Raw genomic sequence first — 15469 nt, forward strand, 5'->3', positions numbered from 1 at the left:
GTTTGTGTGCTTCAGTCTGTCCACTGGGGGATTGTCATGCCTTGGCAGCCTATTCACAGGTGCCTTGTGAGGATCAATGAGAACATGGTGAAACCAAAGCAAAGGAGCCTTCAGACATTACAACTTAAGGGAAGGTGTGGAGAGAAGGGAACTCTCCTACACTGTGGTGGGAATGTAGTTTGGTGCAACCATTGTGGAAAACAGTATGGAGATTCCTCAAAAAACTAAAAATAGACTTACCATATGATCCAGAAGTCCCACTCCTGGACATATATCTGGTGGGAACTCTAATCTGAAAAGATACATGCACCCCAGTGTTCATAGCAGCACTATTTACAACAGACAAGACATGGAAACAACCTAACTATCCATCAACAGATGACTGGATAAAGAAGTTGTGGTATATTTATACAATGGAATACTACTCAGCCATAAAAAAGAATAAAGTAATGCCATTTGCAGCAACATGGATGATCCTGAAGATAGTCAACTACATGAAGTAAGCCAGAAAGAGAAAGAAAAATACCATATGATACCACTCATATGTGGGATCTAAAAAACGACACAAGTGAACTTATTTACAAAACAGAAAAAGACTCACAGACATAGAAAACAAACTTATGGTTACCAGGGGGAAAGGGGTTGGGAAGGGGTAAACAAATCGGGAGTTCGAGATTTGCAGATACGCACTATTATATATAAAATAGGTAAGTAACAAGTTTCTTCCATATAGCACAGGGAAGTATATTCAATATCTTATAGTAACCTATAATGAAAAAGAATATGAAAAGGAATATATGTATGTTCATGTATGACTGAAACATCCTGTACACCAGAAATTGACGCAACATTGTAAACTGACTATACGTCAGTTAAAATAAAGACTATGGAATGTAAGGGAGGGATCCTGGCAGGTCCCCTGGTGTCTGGGCAGCAGGAGGAAGGGCTTGCTGTCTCTCTTGGCTCTGTGCACTTATAATCCAATGTTGTGGGACGGGGGTAGACTCGGAGGACGGGGCTGGAGGGGACGAGGGGTGGCAGAGGCACTGATGCAGAGATGGAGCTTCAAAGTGAGTCTTTCCTTGGTCTCTGTTGCCCCCTCCCCCCCACCCCCCGCAGCACTCCCCTCTCCAGGGGTCCTGCAGAGCTGCTCCTGCCTTATTTCTTTGTTTTTCCTCCTTCTGACATCTCTTTATTTGGGTACCTGAGTGACTAGACTGCCAGTTCCCAACAGATTGCTCTTTTGTCCTCCCTTTTTAATGATTGCTTTGTTAGAATTGAAAAGATTTATTCAACCAAACTCTGCCTTTGACCTTCTGGCTTTCTGCTAATAATTTTTGTTTTAAGCTTAAAAGTTTCTTCTCTTTTGAATCTTTGGAATATATTTAGAACAGAACCGCAGAATTCCAGCAGTTCTACTGCACATTCATCTCTTTCATTCATTCAGCAAATATTTATGATGGTCTGCGCCAGGTTTTAGGCATATTAAGTGGGAGAAAACAGACATGGTTCTTATCACATAGAGCTTATGTTTTAGTGATACCAGTGAGCAGAAGGCCACTGCTATTCCTCTGCTTCCTGACAAAGTATTCAGTGCATTACTTGGAACATGGGCATGCCTTTTGGAGCCAGTTTCCAAGAAAGGGCAGGTGAGAAGATATTAAGGACTAAGAAAACAGCTTAGAGAAATGTGGTCCCAAAGTTCCTTTCCCACAAAAGTTCATGGAAAATGGCAGCAAGCCTAACTCTAACACTTGCTAGCTGTGTTACCCCAAGGGAAGATACCCTCCCTTAGTCTCAGTTTACCTATCTGCAAAATGGAGACAACAGGACTTTCTCATAAGGTCACTGTGAAGATTAAATTCAATCACCTGAGGGAGGCCATACATTGTGCAGGTAAAGGTACAGGCTCTGGGGTCAGCCTGGCTGTCTCTCTCTAGCTATGTGAGCCTGAGAAATTTAGTTTACCTCCCTGTGCCTCAGTTTCCTGATCTGCAAAATGGAAATAGTGATCACTTCCACCTCACATGATTGTTGTAATGATTAAATAAATCATGTAAATTCTTTGCTCCATACCTGGCACCTAGCAATGCCCAACAAGATTTATTATAGCTACCTAAAAGTGTTTTTCCCCCAAATAAGACTACTTTATAACTTGTAAGGCATTATAATGGCATCTATTTATTTTGCTTTTTTAGAAAAGGAGCATCGGTAGAAGGTTATTACGCAGAGCTGGGCCTTTTTAAGCCCTGCCTTCAGGACACAGATGTGCTGTCACTCTGTGCTCATCAGTCACTGGGCATGTTCTAATCAAGCCTGCAGTTCTCATGTGGAGTGTGATCAGGGCAGGCAGAGACACACGATCAGTGCTAGGGAGAACAAGACGTGGGAAATGGCCCTCAGAGAGCTCGCTTGGAGAGAAAATACATGCCCATGGGACTATAAACAACAATAATAGCTGCCTTGGAGTTGCCCAGTGGAAGGTAACAAACGGCTTCTGCGCAGGGAAAGAAATCCATGATACCATGTCATCCTTAGCGATATTAACTGGTTGAGTGACTTTGGGCAAATTGCTGGATCTTTCTGTGCCCCTACCTCCTGATATTTTTTTGAGGGGGGGATATTTTATTAGAGAGAGAAAATTGGTGCCCAGAGATGGGTATTGTTTGACCCATAGAGGTTTTAGAATTTTGAATTAGTTCTCCACTTAAAACTTCAGAGATTTCATAGAAAACTAGATGTAAGAGCAGCTGGCGATGTGTAGACAGAGTTGAGTAGCAACTTCCCACCTTTAGGTGATGACTGTTTTCCAGAGCCCTCCACTCCCAATAGACGATATTTCCACCCACCCAGTTGTCTCATTAAGGTTTGCTTACTGGATGTGGTCAGCACTGGAATTTGTGACAAGTAGAAGAGGTGATCTCCTTAACATCTTTTTTGTTCTCTCATGAGATTACTAAGTAGGGCAAAGGTTACTATATCCTTATCACCGAAGGGCAAATACTGAGCATCAGAAAGATTGCTACTTAAACACACAAAGAGACAGAGAACATTGGCAAGGACTTGAAAATGCTCCTCAACTTCTCATTTATAACTTTCCTCTCTGGTCTTTGACCCTTTCTCCTGGACCCAGGGCATTCTATCCACTCTTCTGATAATGATGACAATGGTAATAATAGCTACTGTTCAGTGAGTATTTCCTGTGTCTTCGCTACCTTCCATCACTTAATTATCTTGAGCTCTTGGTATCAATATCCCAATTTTGTTGAAGAGGGGATAGAAGTTCAAGAAGCCAGTAATTTGTCTGGGGCCATACATCTACTAAGTAGTGAAGCCAATGTTTGAACTCAGGTCTATCTGACACTAATCGCCTTTTCTTAGTTAACCTCAGGAGTCACACAGTTGCAAAGACAGGGCCAACCACTTGTTCTTTTAGGTAACAATGATATGTGAATTTTAGAGGGATTCATTTTCACCCCAAATGGCTGCTCATTTCCCATGCTTTTAGTGTGAGACCCTCTGAATGCACAAATCATCGAATGAGATGCTCTTGGCAATGCATTCACCAAAGAAGAGCGAGAATCCTCCAGAGAGGTCAGGAGGTATCAGTGTTATGAGGAAGGAGGCTCCAGCTGTCAGGACAGATATGGCAACATAGTAACATTGCTCCCGATGTCAAGGAGCAGGGAAGGCATAGACTGGCTGAGCTTCAGCTCCAGAGTCCTGAGGCTGTGCTCCTGGCACAGTTTGACTCAGCAATCTCCCGTGAGATCTGCTGGCCTGGCTTGTCATAAAATCACACATTTATAGGATCTCAGGTTGGAAGACACTACAGAGGTCACCCGGACCCATTTTTAGGGTGAGACCTTTTCTATAGACCCCTCAACAGGTAGCATGTACGCTATGCTGAAAGATTTCTGGTGATGGCAAACTCAGAGCTCTGTAAAGCCGTCCTTCCTCATGTTGGTTAAATGTTTCTTTTAATCAGATGCAAGCCTACGTACGTGTTTGACCCACTCTTTATTGTTTTGTCCACTGGATCACTGTCTGCTCTCTGCTGTACACATCAGCCCTTCAAGTTGTATTATCGTAAGTATGTTCTCGCCGGGTAGTTACTCCTTGTTTAGAAATATCCACATTTGCCTAAACTACCCTATGTGAAGAATTCTCAGATTCCTTACCACCTGTGCTGGTTATTCCGTTTGTCCCTCCTCTTGGTATCCATTCCTACTATTTTCTGTCCTGCTCCCTGCCTCAGGAGACTGACCCCCCTGGGCTACTTCACCAGGGCTCCTTTGCTGACTTGTGATTTTTGCGTACATTAAATGTGAAAAGCTCTTTTCAGTCCCGTCTGTTGCCTCTCAGCTGGGGTGAAGACTGTCTCCCACCTCTGACAGGGAAGATCCTCTCTTCTCCACTTTTAAGATCCCCATATACCCTGGTGCTGTAGGTCAGCCAAGCCAGGCAGCGCTTCCAGGAGTCAAATGTACTGGTAGGAAATTTGCAGTTGTGTTCTCACTGCTGGGATTTGGAATCAGATTGAGCAGATTTTGAATTCTACTCTACCACTGTCTCTATACACATATGTGTGTTTATGTGTGTGTGTATGTATGTGCACACACATAAATGTATACATGACAAATTACTTACCTCGAAGACTGGTGGTGAAGGTGGTGAGGTAAGCCTGGGAAGCATTTACTGCACAGTCTGGCACACAGATGCTGTCTTCCTTTCTCCTTTCCACGAGCCCAATGATTCACATCCCAAAGGTAACCCATTCCTTGAAGGAGAATCTCTGACCTAACAGGAAAATGTGCTTCAAACAGATTGGGAAGTTTGGGTCCCTTTGAAAGCTGCAGCCAATGCCTCGCAGTGACATCAACACCACTGCTCATTTCCCTGCCCATGTGTTTGTGAGTATAAATTGTGTTTGACTAGATAACTGTAAATGGAAGCATAGTGTAATTAAAAAGTAAAGAAAAGATTTCTGATGTATAAATTTGAATTAAACACCATTGGCATACATTGTATACATACAAATATTTGTGTTGTGGCTGAAGTCCAAAAGAGGTTAATGTTGAGGTTGTTGATTAATGTTGACACTAATTAAAATGCACCAATAATGGAGGAAGTGAGATTGCTTTTTGTGATCAATAGCTGAAAAATCTTATTTGGGGCTCACCCCAAAGCAGCTCAGAGGCAGCTCAGCTGGCCTTTCTTCTCTCTAACGCAAGGTAGTGGTTCTGAGCATGGTTCCGAAGGCCAGCTATTGGGCATCAGATGCCACCTCCTGCGACGTAGTACTGTGGCTCTGGACAGGTTACCCACATTCCTTATAGGCCTTAGTTTCCTTAACTGCACAATATGGAAGATAATAATTTTGCCTAAGGAATGTATTCCTGAAAACCATGTATACGCTTCAAAACTCGCTTATTTTAAAATCAGTTTTCTCATAGGACTGTCAAAGGAAGGGAACAGTATTTTTGTCTGTGATACTGTGATTTATAATAAGAAGTACACATTTGATCTTTATCCCCATTTCACAGGGCACAGGGCTAAAACCGTTGAAATTTCCAGAGGAGGGCATATATAGGTGTCTTTTGTTAAGTTAACGGTGTGACTTTTGGATATCACCCAAGGTGGGAGGCTGGTTGCCAGTGGAGCCAACCATGCGATTGGAGGGTTGGAACTTTCAGTTCCAGTCCCCCTACCTCCATGGAGGGAAGAGGGTCTCGAGGTTGAATCAATCACCAGTGGTGAATGAGTTAATCAAGCATATCTATATAATGAAGCCTCCATCATACCTCAAAAGGTCAGGGTTCAGAGAGCTTCATTCAGGGTGTTGTGTTGGAGAAGACGTGGAAGCTCGGCACCCTTCCCCATAGCCTGCCTATGCGTCTCTTCCATCTGACTGCTCCTGAGTTACACCCTTTTATAATAAACTGGTAATCTAGTGAATAGGGTGTTTCTCTGAGTTCTGTGACCCACTTTAGCAAATTAATCAATTCTGAGAAGGGGTCTTGGGAACCTCTGATATATAGCTGGTCAGTCGGAAGTACAGGTAACAACCTGGACTTGGAACTGACATCCCGAGTTGGAGGGAGCGGTTGGAACCTCCAGTTTGCAACCGGTAGGTCAGAAGCACAGGTAACAGCTTGGGCTTGCAACTGGAGTCTGAAGGGGTGGACAGTCTTGTAGGACTGAACTCTTAACCTTCAGAATCATGCTACCCTGGATAGATAGTGTCAGAATTGGATTGCATTCACGGACATCCTGCTGGGGGTAGGAGAAGCACCCCCAATACACACTTCTTCTCTCAGCCTGGTGGTCTGCATATATACACTGCTTAGGGGAGCAGAAAACAGGACTCTTCCCTATGTGAAGCATTCAGACTTGCTGGGGTGATAAGATCAGTAGAAATGTTTGCCCTCTGAATTTCAGTAGCACTTGTTGCCTCTACAGTTATTATTAACACTTATATACTCCTGTCATTTACTTTTCCCACATGTGTTTTCACTTCCAAACTAGATTGTAAACTCCTCTTGGGTTTATCCCTGCCCTATACTTCATTGACTCCCTCCTAGTGTCAAGCAGAGTTACTTTGCACATGATGGAAATCTTCATCCAATTTGACTAGTGAAGATGATGTATTTTTGGAGACCCCAAGGCTGTGTGTGATGGAATGGCAAAGCACATAACAGAGACAATGCTTGCCCTTTCATGTCAAAAAAAGGGAGAGTTTGGATTCTCTTCTTGAAATATATCCCTTTTTTGTTTTCCCTTCTCTGAAGTGTGCCCTTCTGTTATCTACAACATAACACACTCTTCTCTGAAAAACATCCCCATCCCATACCTCTCATTCCCACAGTAGCCTGGGTATTCTTGAGTGTCTGTTCCATCCACATAAGGGTCTTTGGAAGGGGCCTCTCCACATGTTCCACAGAAGAACCTTCAAGTTTTGAAATCTGAAATGTCACTGAAAATCCTTTATCCGCTGCCTTCCCTTGAAGTACTTGGGCATCCATATCAAGGAACAAAGGGTGTTGATTCTATTTGTATATTTCACTGCAGATTTAAAGACTGTAATTTCTCTTTCTCCCTCATTTCACAATCAGATCATCTTGAGTGTCTTTCTTCTCTGGTTTGCCTTCGCATAATGTTCCAAATTCTGGCCATTGCTTGCAAAGTCTTGGAAACCAATGCAACTCTCATTTTTCTTTCCAGATTTTTCTTTTCTTTTAGCTCAGCAAAATTGCACTATTTCAAAGGCCACTCTCATGTTTTTGCCCATGTAATGTTTCCAGAGGGTCACCATTTGCTATCAAATCACTCCCCAAAGGCGGTTTCTTTGTTTTGTTTTGTTTGTATCTGTTGTCTTCGCTCAGGAAGCAGACTCCTGCTTCCTGCAGAACGAGCAAGGACTCCAGTGATAGTTCCTTGGTGTGACTTCTCTTTTCCCTCATCTGCCAAATCTTAATTTCTGGTACTGGCATTTTCAAGTGGAAGAATGATTTCCTTGAGTCTTTCAGTCCTGCTGTCTGCGTCCTGAGAACGTCACACCTGCTGGGAAGGAAGTGACTGCGTCCCAGAGCTCTCTGCTGCTTGGCCTGCTGAGGCGGGGAGTATCGGCACAGCTGAAGGCGCCTGGGCCTTGCCTTTCCACGGTGCTGCCTTTCATGAAGCTGGTGGTGTGACAGGATGGGAACTATATTGAGAATCTAGAGTCCTGGGCTCTCTTGTGGTTCAGCAAGCAGTGACTTTTCTAGCCTCCTTCATCTCATTCATAAAATGGGAGGTCCATTTTCAACACAAACAAATTCAAGGCATGGTATTAGGAACTGCGATGTGGTGCCTGCTGTCCTTTCCAACCGCAGGCTCCTTGACTTCTCTCCTCATACGCCCTTGTTCCATTCAGAATGGCAGTTCCCCAAGATGCCAGTGTCTTTCTTTCTGCCTCCAGGACTTTGTACTATCTCTTAATAATCCTGAACATTTTCTAAGCTTAGCTCTCTCTTGGCTCTGAAGGCCTTTCTTTACTCCTAAGTCTGGGTTAAAGGTCCCTACTATGGGTACTCCATCATACCCTATATTTAGTTATTTATTTTGCATCACGTATACTTTTTGTGGTCAGTTTTTTTTCCTTGTCTGTCTCCCTTATTGCACTGAAGGTTCTTGGGGTGGAAATCAAGTCTCATTCTTTTTATGTTCCCAGCTCTAACAACAGTAATAACTATAAATATTTACAAATTACTTATTCTTTGCTTTTTTTTTTTTTTTTTTAATATTTTGTAACAATGACCTCAGCTAGAACTCAACCCTCTGAAGTAGGAACTGTTTTTACAGGTCAAGAAATTGAGGCTCAATGAAGTTATAATGCTGGTTGTGGGTCACTCCTAGAAAGAGGTAGACTGGGCATTTGTACCCAGTTGTCTGATGCCAGAGCCTCTGCAGTACAGCTTAGATGCAGTACTGTTAGATGCTGAATGAATGAATGTTTCAGTCAGCCTCAGAGATGAAATTGTAATGAATGCTTTGCTTAGAAAAAATGTATGATTTAATTGGGATATGAGACAGGAAAACACATAATCTCAGTATCATGAAAGTGTTTGCTTATCCTTAGAGCTCACAGCCCAGCCTAGCATCTCCTGTTCTGGGTGTCTTGTCAGTGGTGATACCCTCCCTCAACTACTGTCCCTTCCATGTTTTCCGTGACTGTGTTCTGTTCTTCCCTGGGTGCTCAGAAGAGTAGGCTGTCTGAGCCCAGCCCATCAGGAAACAGGGATAATCAGGCAATGGCGGGAGAGGAACTCAACTTGTACTGAGCATCTGCTGGCCAAGTCTCCTCCTCTGTACTCTCTTTTACTCTTCCCAGCAGCCCTTAGAAGCAGTTGGTATTATGTCGATTTCAGAGACAAGAAACTTGAAGCTTATAAGAGAAAGCTAACTTGTCTAAGACCTCACAGCTAGTGAAAGGGAATATCTGATCTCAGATTTATGGTCCTCTAATTGCAAAGTACATTTCTGTGGGTTGGGGGTGCGTAGAGACGTAATGGCAAAAAAAAGACTGCTACAACCTAATTCTCCCTTCCACCTCCACTCTCAACTATCCACACTACCTGAAACTCTCACCATTAATTACTGGTTTGGGTTTTGCGATTTTTTTTGTTGTTGTTGTTGTTGTTTTGTTTTTTAGAGTTACTGTTCCTTGGGTCTGAAACCAAAAATCCAGCCATTTGTCAGCAGAATTGGATTATAATGGGAGGTGACTTGGGACAGATGTGTAGATGTGAGAAAGACCTGTTTGGGTCTTTAGGGAAACCCGTGCAAAAATGAGGACAGACATTCATCCAACCATCTTCCACACCTGTTTCATTGGTTTGGCTAATTCTCTGAGTCGAGAAATCATACACACTACTAACCCAGCCTTTTCCTTCTTCCATCCCCTCTCTGTAACTCCCCTTCTCCACCCGACCCCAATGTTTCCTCTGTGGATATCTACCAGCCTGAATTGGACAAGGAAAACCTAACTGTTAGGTTTAGAGTTGAGTATTGGTTAGAGTTCAGACCTGTGATCTGCTCTTTGACAAAATGCAGTCCTAAAGCAATTAGGTTCAACAAGAAGAGTCCTGACTCCCAGGCTTCTGGGCCCCTGTCCCAGTCACATCGTAGGGAGGGGATAGGCAGGTGGAAAGAGGTGGGAAAAAGACTGTTTCTTCCCCTCCCTTTGCTTGTTTTAATTACTACTGAAAAGTTGCAATTGGAAGAAGAGATTTCCAGCTACCCAGCAATTAATTGACTTCCTGCCTCTCCAGCAAGCACACATCCTCTAAGACCTGGGTGAGTCTGATGGGCAGGGGGAAATGCTTGGCTGGGACCAGCTGTGTTTGTCCGTCATAATCCCCTTTGGTCCCCAGCCTAATCTGAAAGTGGCAGCTCAAAGTTAGTAGTAGTAGTCTTGGCAGTTTGTGACGTTGGAAGTGGGGAGAGAATGAAAGAAGAGACTCAGTAGCAGCAACACTGAAAAAAGAAAATGTAGAAAAATCATCCCTAGAATAAACTTTAAAAAATCCCATAATCTATGGAGTCTTAATTTGCAGTCCATGGGTGGGCTTTAAGGATTCTACAAACCTCTTGAAATCATATGCAAAACTTAGTGTGTATGGGCATTTTTCTGGGGAGGGGATTCATGGTTTTCATTAGAGTCTCAAAATACTTCATGATCCCCCAAAATTAAAGGCCAGCAGTCTGATATATTTACCATTCTTTTTTTTTCTTTCAGTTTTTTTTCATTGAAGTATAGTTGATTTACAGTTTTGTATTAATTTCAGGTGTACAGAGAAGTGATTCAGTTTTGTAAATTGGTGGTAGATCAGAATTTGGACTCATATCTCCAAACACTTGATCCTGTACATTTCTCAGTCTGCCATACATCCTCTTTGTCCAGGGTTTATGTTTAGAACTTCTTGAGTGGCATGTGTGGTGAAGGTTTGAGGACATAGCTAGCTCCAAAAATATAGTCCCTTTGTTATCATTGGTCTGTTATGTCTGACCATGTCTCCTCTCTACCACTCACCCCTTCGAGGGTCTTACCCTTTCATTCGAACTCATTTTTGTTATTTCACTTTCCAACACCTGTTATCTATGAAGACCCCAATCATATCGCGATCTACCTGAAGATATAATCCCTCTAAGATTGTGAGTGTCTGCAGCAGCACATAAAGTGGCTTTCCATAGTGGAGTAAATCAGAGCTTTTTCCCTTTCCTTTCTTTTCTTTCCTCTTGCTTATGTCTTTGCGGCAGCCTAATATTTTCATCAACCTTTGGTATCTTTGATTATTTTTTATTTACTTCTTGTTGAGATATAACTTACACATATTAAAATGTATAAATTGTAAGTATAGAGCTTGATGGATTTTAACATATATATACATATCTGTGTAACCACCATCCAGATCAGAGTGTAGCACATTTATAGCAGCCCAGAAGTTTCCCTCATGCTCTTTTCCAATTAACATTAACCTCTCTCCTGTAGGCAACCATTATTCTGACCTGTATTATGATAAATTTGTTTTGTCAGTTCTTTAACATCATACAAATAGAATCAAACAGTATGTACTCTTTTATATCTAGCCTCTTATGCTCAACACAGTGTCTACGAGAACTTTCTATGTTATAAAGTGTGGCAGCAGCCCACTCTTTTTCATTGCTGTGTAGTAGTCCATTGGGTTGCTCTACCATGTTTTATTTATCCATTTCCTGCTGCAGATCGCTTGGATTGTTTCCAGCTGTTGGCAATTTTGAAAAAAGTTGCTATGGACATTCTTGTACATGTCTTTTTTTTTATCGAAGTATAGTTGGTTTACAGTGTGTTAATTTCTGGTGTACAGCATAGTGTTTCAGTTACATGAGTGTGTGTGTGTGTGTGTGTGTGTGTGTGTGTGTGTGTGTATATATATTCCTTTTCATATTCTTTTTTATTAAAGGCTATTACAAGATATTGCATATAATTCCCTGTGCTATACAGTAGGACCTTGCTGTTTATCTGCTTTACATGTAGTAGTTAGTATCTGTAAATCCAAACTCCCAATTTATCCCTCCACACCTGCCTTTTTTCCCTGGTAACCACAAGTTTGTTTTCTATGTCTGTGAGTGTGTTTCTGTTTTGTAACTAAGTTTGTTTGTGTCTTTTTTTTTTAGATTCCACATGTAAGTGATACCTTATGTATACCATAGGTGAGTCTCTTTCTGGCTTACTTCACTTAGTATGACACTCTGCAGGTCCATCTGTGTTGCTGCAAATGGCATTATTTTATTCTTTTTTCTGACTGAGTAGTATTCCATTCTATTTATGTACCACATCTTTTTTATCCAGTCATCTGACAATGGACATTTAAGTTGCTTCCATGTCTTGACTATTGTAAATAGTGCTGCTATGAACGTTGGGTGTGTGTCTTGTTAAATTAGGGTTTCTCTGGACGTAGATTTATATATCTTGTACACATCTTTTGATGAACATAAGCACTCATTTTCCCTAAGGAATAGCATTGTTGGATCATTGTATATACATGAGCTTGGATTTAGCAAGTACTGACAGTTTTCTAAAGTGGTTGTACCAAACTCCCTTAATTTTGAGCCAGCCAATCTTAGCACCTACTCCAGCCTTTCCCAGATCAACCTGCCTGTGTTGCTATCTGAATTCATTTCTGCCCTAGTTTCTGCATTAACCCCTATCTTAATACCCAATTCTCCCACCCTGGCTTTATTGACTTACAAAAAGCTAGAACTAGAAGAGCCCGCAATAATCATGCGGTTCAACCTCAAGGCTTCAGAGGTAGAGCAAGTGAGGTCTGAGTGAGGTGAGGAGCTGTCCAGCGGCACCAAACAAGTTCCCAGCTGACTTGGGAGGAGAAGGCACAGTTATAAATTCTTTGATAGAAGCAGGGGACAGTTATTCATTTTATTGATCTCCCAAGCTTAGTAAAGTACCCGATATAGGACAGTACTCAAAGAATATTTGTCAAAAAAGAAAAATGAAATGGAAGGATTCTTGGAGATCATTGAGTTCAGTTCTGTCACATTTTGAGAATGTGTAAGTCTGGTTTATAAAAAAGATTGTAGGTGCGACCCTGTTAAATAACAGTGAATCCATTGGGGGAAGATACTTGCTCTTTAATCCTCTTTTAATCATTGCTGTTACCTCAGAGGGAGAATGTCTTAATCTCCTGCTGTATGTCACCTCATTACCAACTGCCAATCTTTCTTCCAAAAAAGGAGAGAGCAAGAGGCTTTAGCTAGATTTTCAGGATGCTTTGTTTTCCTTGCATTTTTTCTTTACCTTTTATGGTGGTTACCTTTTATCTGGAGGAGGAAATAGATGTTTTCTCTTCATGGCTGTGGTAGAAGTTTCCTTCTTTTCAAAAAAGTTTGTTTAAGCATAAAGAAAAAACAAGTTGTTTCACTGAAGAAAAGGTTAAGTAAATAATAGTAAATGGGGTATATGGATGTAACAAAAAAATCTTGTAAGTGGTCAGAGACTAACTGAAGGCTGATGGACATTTGTCTAATTCAGACTCACTATTGACAAGATGGGGAAATAGAGCTTGGGAGAAGAGACTTGAATGGACCTTAGAATTGGTGGTAAGGGTTCTCAGTACAGTGCTCCTTCTGTCAAATCTGGCTGTGGTGCATGTTACTTTGGGGAGGAGAGAGACAGAGCTGTAGTCTGAGATGCCCCATTTACAATTAAGGAGACTTGAGGGATTATCTAGGGGCATTTTAAAAGTGCTTCCACAGAATAAACTCGTCTTTTATAGAAGCCTGTGTAGGCAGTTTGTTGTCTCCAGAAGAGTCAGGGTTTGGGAGGGCTATGTCCCAATCACATTCTCACCTTTGTTGTTTAGCTCTGGCAGCACCTCCTCTCAGCCATGTCAAGACAGACATTGCCAAATGACTCCTTTAAGGTGCAGCTCTGCTCCTGCCTCGTGCCAGCTCACACAGCTTCAATGGCTCCCAACCAGCCACCTTAGCTCGGCATTCAGAGCCCTCACAGCCAACTTCCCTTTTCAGTTTCATCTGCCATCAGTTTCATCTTCCCTATACTGTCCTACATTCCAGCCTTGCTGAACTGCACATTTTCCTTAAGGGTGTTCCCTCTTTTCCTTCCCATGCATTCTTCTTTAGTGTTTCTCATGTCTGGATTGCCCTTCCTTTATCTCTGACCATCCACATCCTACAGACTCACTCTTTCAAGAAGCCTTTCATGATTCTTCCAACTGGATGTGATTTCTCCTCCCTTTATTATAAGCAGGATCCATTCTTTATGAAACAGCCTCCTTGAGTATAATTGACAAAGTCCTGTTCAAATGGATTATCTCATTTTTATTGTCATAGCAAACCTATGAGCTGGGTATTATTATTAGGATTGACATTTTATAGCTAAGGCTATTGAAGCACAGGGAGGTTGAGTAACTTGCCCAAGGTCACACTGCTGACAATAGCAGAGCCAGAGTTTAGAGACAGTCTTTTGGAGTCCGGAGCTCACACTCTTAACCAGTATTCTGTCCTAACCACCCTTGCTGTTCTGTAGCATTCTGCTTAGAGTTGGTTAAATGAATTATAAGAAGCTCTCTGCTCATCTTTCTGAGATGCTGCAGTAGTCAGGCCTATGTCCAAGGTGAAGATAGAGATAGTTAATGCCTTTGTATTGCTGTCAGTGATTTGGGAAGCTGGACTTGGCAAAGATGTCTGCCTTGCACCAGCCTGGGTTGTCTACGGAGTCACTGTACTGGCAGCTGAAGAATCCTGGTAAGAAACCCATGGCTGGGGATGTTGGGGGAGGTACCAGGGTGCATTCTTTCTGTTCTGATGTAGGAAGAGCTCCTGGCCCACAGGAGGAATGGTTCCAGCTTCAAGGAGAATGAGAGCTCGGCTCCTGAACCTGGACTGCCGCAGCAGCAGCCTTGCACAGGCTGCTCCTGCCCAGGGACACCATAAATCGCTGGGCCATGGACTTGACAGCCAGCCGCGATGTGATCAGAAAGCCAACAGGAGCCAGTGCCAAACCTTTGGTGGCTGCTTCCTTCATGTTCCTCTCATCCATCATGCGGGGCATAGTAGTCACTGGGATACTCACCTTCTTTCCAAAAGGGGACTCAAGGGTCAGACAGTCAAGTCTCAGGTGGGGAGAATGTATTAACCCTTTCAAAGCAGTAATCTTTCATTTTTCACATTCATTGTCTCACTTAAATCCCATTTATTCATTCAGTCATTTATTGAAGAAGTAGGTATGAAACAAATTCAGGATTCAGTCATCTTTTTTCTGAGATCTTCTGAAGAAGACAGGGACAAAATGTTCCCATTTTACAGATCAGGGGACTTGGAAGCGGGGAAGCTTTGGAAAGAATTACATCAGGAAAGAGCCTTAAATTTTAGCCCTAGCCCTGTTATCATTTGAGTGAAGTTAGGAAAATAATTTCTCCTCTCTGAATGAGAGTTAGTTACTGCTTTTCATAAATTATCTATCTTTAAACTTCATTATTAAAAAAAGGCATATTTGCGTATGATTGGAGTTTAAACTTTCTAAAAGATATAAAACCAAACAACACTCTTCCTTATCTCTCCTCTTAGGCTCTAATTCCTCTCTTCAAAGATGACAACTCTTTTTCTGGAAAACAATGTGTGTGTGTTTGTGTGTGTGTGTGTGTGAAACAAATGGGAATATACTCTGCTGAACCTTGCCTTTTTAACTAAACAGTGTATCTTGGAAATCTTTCTATGTCAACAAGATAGATCTAATGCATTCTTTTTAAAGGGTGCATTATTATGTTGTACGGATATACAATAATTAATGATTTGACCTCTGTGCTATTGAAAGATACTTAAGCTATTTTTTTTTTTTTGTTCTCTTATGGTTGCTTTATAAACAATGCTGCAGTGAATTTCATTGTGCCATATATCTTGGCATACCTTT

At 42.0% G+C, this 15469-nt stretch overlaps 1 long non-coding RNA gene across 1 annotated transcript in view; it reads left to right on the forward strand.

Annotated features, from left to right (window-relative positions):
* LOC141577111 (uncharacterized) overlaps window positions 1-15469 on the forward strand; it is a 742740-nt gene that overhangs the window by 277979 nt on the left and 449292 nt on the right. Inside the window, exon 4 of the long non-coding RNA XR_012505708.1 lies at window positions 11698-11733. This is a non-coding gene — a long non-coding RNA (uncharacterized LOC141577111). The remainder of the gene's footprint in view (window positions 1-11697; window positions 11734-15469) is intronic.

This window comes from Camelus bactrianus, chromosome 3 (assembly GCF_048773025.1).
Source record: "Camelus bactrianus isolate YW-2024 breed Bactrian camel chromosome 3, ASM4877302v1, whole genome shotgun sequence".
In the NCBI taxonomy this organism is placed as follows: domain Eukaryota; kingdom Metazoa; phylum Chordata; class Mammalia; order Artiodactyla; family Camelidae; genus Camelus; species Camelus bactrianus.